This window comes from Syngnathus leptorhynchus, chromosome 10 (genome assembly GCF_054491065.1).
Source record: "Syngnathus leptorhynchus isolate UIUO chromosome 10, UIUO_Slep, whole genome shotgun sequence".
NCBI lineage: Eukaryota > Metazoa > Chordata > Actinopteri > Syngnathiformes > Syngnathidae > Syngnathus > Syngnathus leptorhynchus.
The window spans coordinates 13103487-13112281 of record NC_141204.1 but is presented as its reverse complement, the minus strand read 5'-3'; the positions used below and the strand labels follow the sequence as shown (position 1 = coordinate 13112281).

The 8795-nt window shown below is 49.2% G+C and overlaps 1 pseudogene; it reads left to right on the top strand.

The window, feature by feature from the left end:
• Positions 1 to 1497: 1497 nt before the first annotated feature.
• LOC147050547 (U2 spliceosomal RNA) lies at positions 1498 to 1704 on the top strand (annotated as a pseudogene).
• Positions 1705 to 8795: the final 7091 nt, after the last annotated feature.

The following is an 8795-nucleotide window of genomic DNA, read 5'->3' as shown; positions in this document are numbered from 1 at the left end:
TTTGTCGCTGCTCATTTGTTTCACCACGATTAGCTAATTTAGCATTTGCATCGCTTGACTCCGCCGCTGTCGATAGTTAGCTAACCTGCGAATGGGCAGGACAAATGTTCAGGCACTGTCAATCCTATGATTGGCTATGTAGCGTAAGTGAACCATATCATATCATTGGCTGGACACCTGTCAATTACTGATATACACTACAAAAAGGCAGAGAAAGAAAATCATTCGTCCACTTAATTAGATTAGATTACGTCTAACATTAGATATTAATCAATCAGTTTATGCAAAATGTTATTTGGTGCGCAGCATTTAGTTTCTTGTGCGCAGAGATCGCGCGACCAGTGCGCAATTTCGCAGCTGCGCAGCTTAGAGGGAACACTGCACATGACCCTTTGGTACAATGTAAAGTTGTAGCACCACAATTTTTGCTTTCCGGATAGCTGGCTCTGGTGTAGCCCCGACAGCCCTCTTCAACAGGGTAGGTGGTCGTGGACCAACCTACCTCTTCTGCGTATTTTTGCTTTCCAGGTAACTGGCTCTTGTGGATGATCACCAGGCCTTCTGCGAGTTGTTTCTTTCTTGTTACATTATAAATAAGGCGATGTAGGACAGTACTAACCTGGTTGTTGGTGGGGAAACCAGCTATGTATCCTCCGATTCCAAAGTTTTAATATAATTGTCAAGAAAATTCCATACAGTGGCCCAGCAATTTATTGTGGCCGAGCGGTCTAAGGTGCTGGATCTAAAGCTCCAGTCTCTCCTGAGGTGTCGGTTCGAAATACCTCCACAGCCCCTTCTGCATCAATTCAGGTCTGGTCTCCTTGCCCAACTCCTATCAGTGCAGCTGCAAAGTATCAAGACCCTTCAAAGGTCATATTGTTTCACCTCTGTTGTGTACAGGCTTCATTACATTATGAATAAAGCTCAGTCGGGAAGCACTAACCTGGATGCTGGTGGAGAAACCAACTTATCCGCCTTCACGTTTTAATAGAATTGTCAACAAAATTCAATGTCGAAACTGCAGGTGGTAGGTGGCAGAAAACGAAGAAGAAAATAATAAGAAAAAGGACCATAAATTAGGCTCCCGCTGTCGTCGCCTTTCGTGACTGCGCTGGATTTGGTCTCCAGTCTCTCCTGGGGTGTGGGTTCAAATCCCACCACTGCCACTTCTGCATCAGTTTCACTCTATACTTATGGCCCGACTCTTTTCGGCGCATCCGTTGGTTACATATGATGACCCTGGAAAGTTCTTTGCGATTTATCAATCTTTGCCTTTCATGTTCATCGGGACTACCTTTTTAAGAGGTACCTACACTGTGTATTTGGATAGAGACTGCTGAAAGGAGACACATATATGCCTCGTGAACAAATAAGTCGGCAGACAAGTTTGCCGATTTATTAGTGCCCAGAAGAGCAGCACTCTGTTCCGTACTGTAACCGTCGGTGAGAATGGGTTGACAGGGATGCCTGTAAGCGAGTCCGTCACTCGTATATTCCATCGCTTCTCGGCCTTTTGGCTAAGATCAATTGTAGTATATGTTCTTAGCTGGCTCGGGAGGCGATCACCTCTCCTGATTTGTAAGTTCTCAGCCACTGACGTGACAGTGAACTTGACTCACTTTGTGGAGGAAATAGTAACATAGCATTGTGTTACAAATAACCTTATACTTTTGTTACAGAATCTACTATGGTAAGTTACTTTAATTGACTTTGTGTTATTTTGTAGTTGTTTGGAATTATTTGTGTTTCTTTCCTTGAATCCAAATCTCTTTAAGTGGTGCTTCCGCTATCGTAGCTCCCCATGCTGCCATGCGGAGGCACCATAGTGTACGCTTTACATTTAAGGAAATGAATGGTGAGTCGCTGGTAATGTCAATGTCTGGGAAGATATTGCACGGTTAAAGGCCAGGCTATGACGGTGAGTAGTGATGGGTCCTGCAACACTGATGCATGTGTCGAGCTCATAGAGCGAAGCCCCGTGTCGGTGCGCGTATCGCTTTAAAAAGATCACGTGACCGAACGAGCAGCAGTAGAGTCTGTCAAGGAAGCGTGCCAAAGCTCTGTTAAAGGAAGCGCATTGTCAATGGATGGATCTGCTAAATCAATATCTGATCTTTTGCGGTTCATCCTCGAAGTTATCAAGAATTCTGGAGCAGCCCCAAGTCAGATACTGGGACAATCAAAAGACACTGCACACCAGCCTCATCTGTGCCGTGTGAGTGGGTGTTTTCAAAGGCGGGAGAAATTGTGTCCAAAAAGCACAACAGGCTCAATTTCAAAACATTTGTAAAACTTCACCTTCACCTTCATCACCTTCATCTTCTTCCGCTTATCCGGGGTCGGGTCGCGGGGGCAGCAGCTTTAGGAGGGACTCCCAGACCTCCCTCTCCCCAGCCACTTCCTCCAGCTCATCCCGGGGGATCCCAAGGCGTTCCCAGGCCAGCCGAGAGACGTAGTCTCTCCAGCGCGTCCTGGGTCGACCCCGGGGTCTCCTACCGGTGGGACATGCCCGGAACACCTCCCCAGGGAGGCGTCCAGGAGGCATCCTGATGAGATGCCCGAGCCACCTCAACTGGCTCCTCTCAACGTGGAGGAGCAGCGGCTCTACTCCGAGTCTCTCCCGGATGACCGAGCTTCTCACCCTATCTCTAAGGGAGAGCCCGGACACCCTGCGGAGGAAACTCATTTCAGCCGCTTGTATCCTGGATCTCGTTCTTTCGGTCACGACCCATAGCTCGTGACCATAGGCGAGGGTAGGAGCGTAGATCGACCGGTAAATCGAGAGCTTTGCCATTTGGCTCAGCTCTCTCTTCACCACGACGGACCGGTACAGAGTCCGCATTACTGCCGACGCTGCACCGATCCGCCTGTCGATCTCGCGCTCCATCCTGCCTTCACTCGTGAACAAGACCCCAAGATACTTGAACTCCTCCACTTGGGGCAGGATCTCATCCCCGATCCGGAGAGGGCATTCCACCCTTTTCCGACCGAGGACCATGGACTCGGATTTGGAGGTGCTGACCCTCATCCCGACCGCTTCACACTCTGCTGCGAACCGCTCCAGTGAGAGCTGGAGATCACGGACTGAAGAAGCCAACAGCACCACGTCATCTGCAAAAAGCAGTGACGCGATGCTGAGGTCCCCAAACCGGACCCCCTCAACGCCTCGGCTGCGCCTAGAAATTCTGTCCATAAAAATTATGAACAGAATCGGTGACAAAGGGCAGCCTTGGCGGAGTCCAACCCTCACTGGGAACGAATCCGACTTACTGCCGGAAATGCGGACCAAACTCTGGCATCGGTGATACAGGGACCGAACCGCCCTTATCAGTTGGCTCGGCACCCCGTACGCCTTCTCCAAGTCCACAAAGCACATGTGTACTGGTTGGGCGAACTCCCATGCACCCTCGAGGATCCTGCCGAGGGTGTAGAGTTGGTCCACTGTTCCACGGCCAGGACGAAAGCCACACTGCTCCTCCTGAATCCGAGGTTCGACCTCCCGACGGATCCTCCTCTCCAGCACCCCTGAATAGACCTTACCAGGGAGGCTGAGGAGTGTGATTCCCCTGTAATTGGAACACACCCTACGGTCCACCTTCTTAAAGAGGGGAACCACCACCCCAGTCTGCCAATCCAGAGGCACCGTCCCCGATGTCCACGCAATGCTGTAGAGGCGTGTCAGCCAAGACAGCCCCACAACATCCAGAGCCTTTAAGAACTCCGGACCTCATCCACCCCCGGGGCCTTGCCACCAAGGAGTTTTTTAACTACCTCAGTGACTTCGACCTCCGAGATTGGAGAGTCTGCCTCAGAGTCTTCAGGCCCTGCTTCCACAAAGGAAGGCGTGTTGGTGGAATTGAGGAGGTCTTCGAAGTATTCCCCCCACCGACTCACGACATCCCGAGTCGAGGTCAGCAGCACACCATCTCCACTGTAAACAGTGTTGACCGTGCACTGCTTCCCCCTCCTGAGACGCCGGATGGTGGACCAGAATTTCCTCGAAGCCGTCCGGAAGTCATTCTCCATGGCCTCGCCAAACTCCTCCCACGCCCGAGTTTTTGCCTCAGCAACCGCCGAAGCCGCGTTCCGCTTGGCCATCCGGTACCTGTCAGCTGCCTCCGGAGTCCCGCAGGCCAAAAAGGCCCTATAGGACTCCTTCTTCAGCTTGACGGCATCCCTTACCGCCGGTGTCCACCAGCGGGTTCGGGGATTGCCGCCACGACAGGCACCAACAATCTTACGGCCACAGCTCCGGTCGGCTGCCTTGACAATGGAGGCGCGGAACAAGGTCCACTCGGACTCAATGTCCCCCGCCTCCCCCGGGACGTGGGAAAAGCTCTGCCGGAGGTGGGAGTTGAAGCTCTTCCTGACGGGATTCTGCCAGACGTTCCCAGCAGACCCTCACAGAGCGTTTGGGTCTGCCAGGTCGGACCGGCATCTTCCCCCACCATCGGAGCCAACCCACCACCAGGTGGTGATCAGTTGACAGCTCCGCCCCTCTCTTTACCCGAGTGTCCAAAACATGCGGCCGCAAATCCAATGACACGACTACAAGGTCGATCAACGAACTGCGGCCTAGGGTGTCCTGGTGCCAAGTGCACACATGGACACCCTTATGCTTGAACATGGTGTTCATTATAGAAAATCCGTGTCGAGCACAGAAGTCCAATAATAGAACACCGCTCGGGTTCAGATCAGGGGGGCCGTTCCTCCCAATCACGCCCTTCCAGTTCTCACTGTCATTGCCCACGTGAGCATTGAAGTCACCCAGTAGAACGATGGAGTCCCCAGAAGGAGCGCTCTCCAGCACTTCCTCCAGGGACTCTAAGAAGGGTGGGTACTCTGAGCTGCCGTTCGGTGCATAGACACAAACAACAGTCAGGACCCGTCCCCCCACCCGAAGGCGGAGGGAGGCTACCCTCTCGCTCACCGGGGTGAACCCCAATGTGCAGGCGCCCAGCCGGGGGGCAATAAGTATGCCAACACCTGCTCGACGCCTCTCACCGTGGGCAACTCCAGAGTGGAAGAGAGTCCAGCCCCTCTCGAGAGGGCTTGTACCAGAGCCCAAACTATGTGTGGAGGCAAGTCCGACTATGTCTAGTCGGAACCTTTCTGCCTCACACACCAGCTCGGGCTCCTTTCCAGCCAGAGAGGTGACATTCCATGTCCCTAGAGCCAGCCTCTGCAGCCAGGGATCGGACCGCCAAGGTCCCCGCCTTTGGCTGCCGCCCAGCTCACTATGCACCCGACCCCTTTGGCCCCTCCTATAGGTGGTGAGCCCATTGGAAGGGGGACCCACGTTTTCTTTTCGGGCTATGCCCGACCGGACCCCATGAGCGAAGGCCCGGCCACCAGGCGCTCGCCTTCGAGCCCCACCTCCAGGCCTGGCTCCAGAGAGGGGCCCCGGTGACCCGCGTCCGGGCGAGGGAAAACGGCATCCATTTATCTATTCCATCATAAGGGGTCTTCTGAGCCGTGCTTTGTCTGGCCCCTCACCTAGGACCCTTTTGCCATGGGTGACCCTACCAGGGGCATGAAGCCCCAGACAACATGGCTCCTAGGATCATAGGGGCACGCAAACCCCTCCACCACGATAAGGTGACGACTCACGGAGGGGATTTGTAAAACTTATTGTTTTAAATAAAAATTTGTAAAAAACAAATCCTACTGCACAAGCATCCTCTTTCACGACACGTTCACTTCGATTTTCATGTTATGATACATGTTCACATTATTGATTGACTGTAACTAAAAAAATAAAGTATATTTTAAATTTAAATGAATATGTGAAAGAATACAATATAAAATATAATTACTTAAATTAATTAATGTATATACTACGTCGTCAAATCAGTGTCAGTCGAGTCTGCCAACTAGGTTGCCTGTAGTATATTTAAGGTCTATCAGGTGTCAACAGTGAGCGACACAGTATCGACACAGTGTCAATACAGTTTGGTAATGTGTCCAAACGATACACGAGGCCTCATGGACCCATCACTAATGGTGAGAGATGAAGATGGCATCAGGAATTGTTCCTGGCGGGCCCCCATTCAACAATGGGAGGACCCTCAGGGGTTCCAGGGCCTCAAAAATCTCCCATCAATGATAGTTTTGGGAGAAAACCGAGGCTACATCTATTATCAGGGCCAACCCAAGCTCTGCCGCAAGTGTGGACGGCATGGGCACTTTGCAGAAGCGTGTGAGTAAATAATATGCCGAAAATGTAGAGTAATTGGTCACACTTTTGAAGAGTGTACCAATGGCAGAAAGTGCATTCTCTGTAAATAACCTGATCATCTCTACGGAAAGTGCCCAAAGTCTTTTGCCAACTGAAGGCTGGGAGAGAGTTGACACAGGTGAAAGAAAATAAAGCTAACAAACATTTTGGAAATTCAAATTTCCCGCCAAGGCCTGTCTGTGATTGGTGGAGAGGAAACGGATGAGGAGGTAACAGGTGAGGAGGAAACATGTGACGAGGGAACAGGTGATGAGAGAACAGGTGACGAGAGAACAGGTAACGGGGGAACAGATGAGGAGAGGGAAGGGTAGGGGCATGTGTCACCCCCACCAACAGAGAATGCAGAGGAAATTGATAGAGTAAAAGAAATGCCTACAAGTAGTGGAGAGGAAACAAGTGAGGAAAAGGAAGGGGCATGTGGGAAGCAGACAAACGAAAAGTGACATGTCACAAGAAATAGCCACAGATGAGTTGAGTGCAGACACCCAGATTCCTTGTGCGCAAAAAGCTAAACGACTCGGATCTGAACAGTCCTTCCTCTGAATCGCCGTCAATATCAGAAAAGAAAGGAAAGCCTGGGAGCCCAGATAGTGAGCTGGAAAAGTGCACAGAGTGTTCACTTCCTACTTGTTAGGGTTTATAAACTATCTTGATCGTATGATTATGTTGGGATGTAGACTAGAATGATGAACTTTGTTTGAACCTTTTACCTTTCCTTGACCCTGAAAAGTTTAACCATTCAGTTGTTGAACCTTTCCTAATGCTGTGGAAACATCCTTGTTTACATAGTCATCTAAAATGCTCCACTAGGTTTTATTTCCACGACCTCGTAAAACAATAAACTGGGACCCTCTGCACTGATTAACCATTTGCTGAGGTGACCACCAACTGGGACCCTCTGCACTGATTAACCATTTGCTGAGGTGACCACCAAACATGTCAAATGTCACCCCCACCCTACTTGTTCTCAATAAATATGCTCTTGTAAGAGACCAACGGCAGAGTCTGTTCGAACATTGCTGTACCTACAGTAACGGACTAGCTCTCCACTTGCAAGTGCTTAAAGGGCATACTGTCTCTCGTGTGGTTCTTGCAAAATAAGTTAGAGTCAGAACATCTCTAACACTACTCACCAAATGAAATCTCCTTTTTAAATATGGCTACATTTGACACCCTAAAGCCGCAATACCTTGAATTTAAGGTTGAGAGAGATGGACCGTGGTCAACAACAGAAACTTCCACTAAATTTAGGGGTCAGCACAACCGGAGTGCAATGTCTGAGCCTCGCCCTGAGTGAACCACCTTTTTGATCATGGTGTCTTCCCTGACAGGTAAGTATGAGTTGTACAAGTTGCCGGGACGTCATCTTTACCACACATCTTCAGTCACGGGCTTAATTGCTACAAGTGTGTGGCACACACACACACTCAGTGGATGAAGCAGGATTCGTAGATCTGTTTAAAACCAAAGCATTATAAATTAAGTAAAACATAGATTAAAAAAACTACCATCATGCTTTAATTCTTTTTCTACCCAAAATTGCCCTTACCCCTACCCAGTGTTCACCTCCTTTCTCTTAGAGTCGCCATCTAGTGGTGATGGCAGCAACCATAATAAACCATAAAAAATGAAGTAAATAATATATCTACAAAAACATGCCCATCATGCATTACCTCTTTTAACATAAAAACCCTAAAACTGAATGAATTTGTATCTCCAACATTACCACTGAATAATATGAAGTAAAATGAAGTAAATAATATATCTACAAAAACATGCCCATCATGCATTACCTCTTTTAACATAAAAACCCTAAAACTGAATGAATTTGTATCTCCAACATTACCACTGAATAATATATATGTTTTTTTTAACAAGTTTTGTAATTGACATTTTCTTAAAAATTTCAGAATAAGAATTGTAATAGGCGGCTCGGTGGCACACTGGTTAGCACGTCTGCCTAACAGTTAGGAGGGTGCCGGTTCGATTCCACCTCCGACCCTCCCTGTGTGGAGTTTGCATGTTCTCCATGAGCCCGCGTGGGTTTCCTTCGGGTACTCCGTTTTTTTCCCCACATCCCGAAAACATGCTTGGTAGGCCGATTGAGCACTCCAAATTGCCCCGAGGTGTTAGTGCGGATGGTTGTTCGTCTCTGTGTGCCCTGCAATTTGCTGGCAACCGGTTCAGGGTGTCCCCGCCTAGCGGTACAGAAAATGGATGGATGGAATTGTAATAAAAATTCCTCGTACAATGATAGGAAAATGTCAAGCAAAGAAACATCCATCCATCCAGTTTCTGTACCGCTTTGTCCCCATGGGGGTCGCGGGGGTGCTGGAGCCTATCCCAGCCATCATCGGGCAGTAGGCGGGGGACATTCAGAAACACATTTTGATTATATTTTAGAACGGGTACGTACATTCTTGCTGCCTCTCAAGTCGAAACGTCTTACATTTAGATCAGACCCCATCAAGTCATAATTGACTGCTTAATCCTGTAAGAATGAAGAGAACGGATTGAAATGGTTTTCTAACATACAGACTATTGATTTGACCAGTAG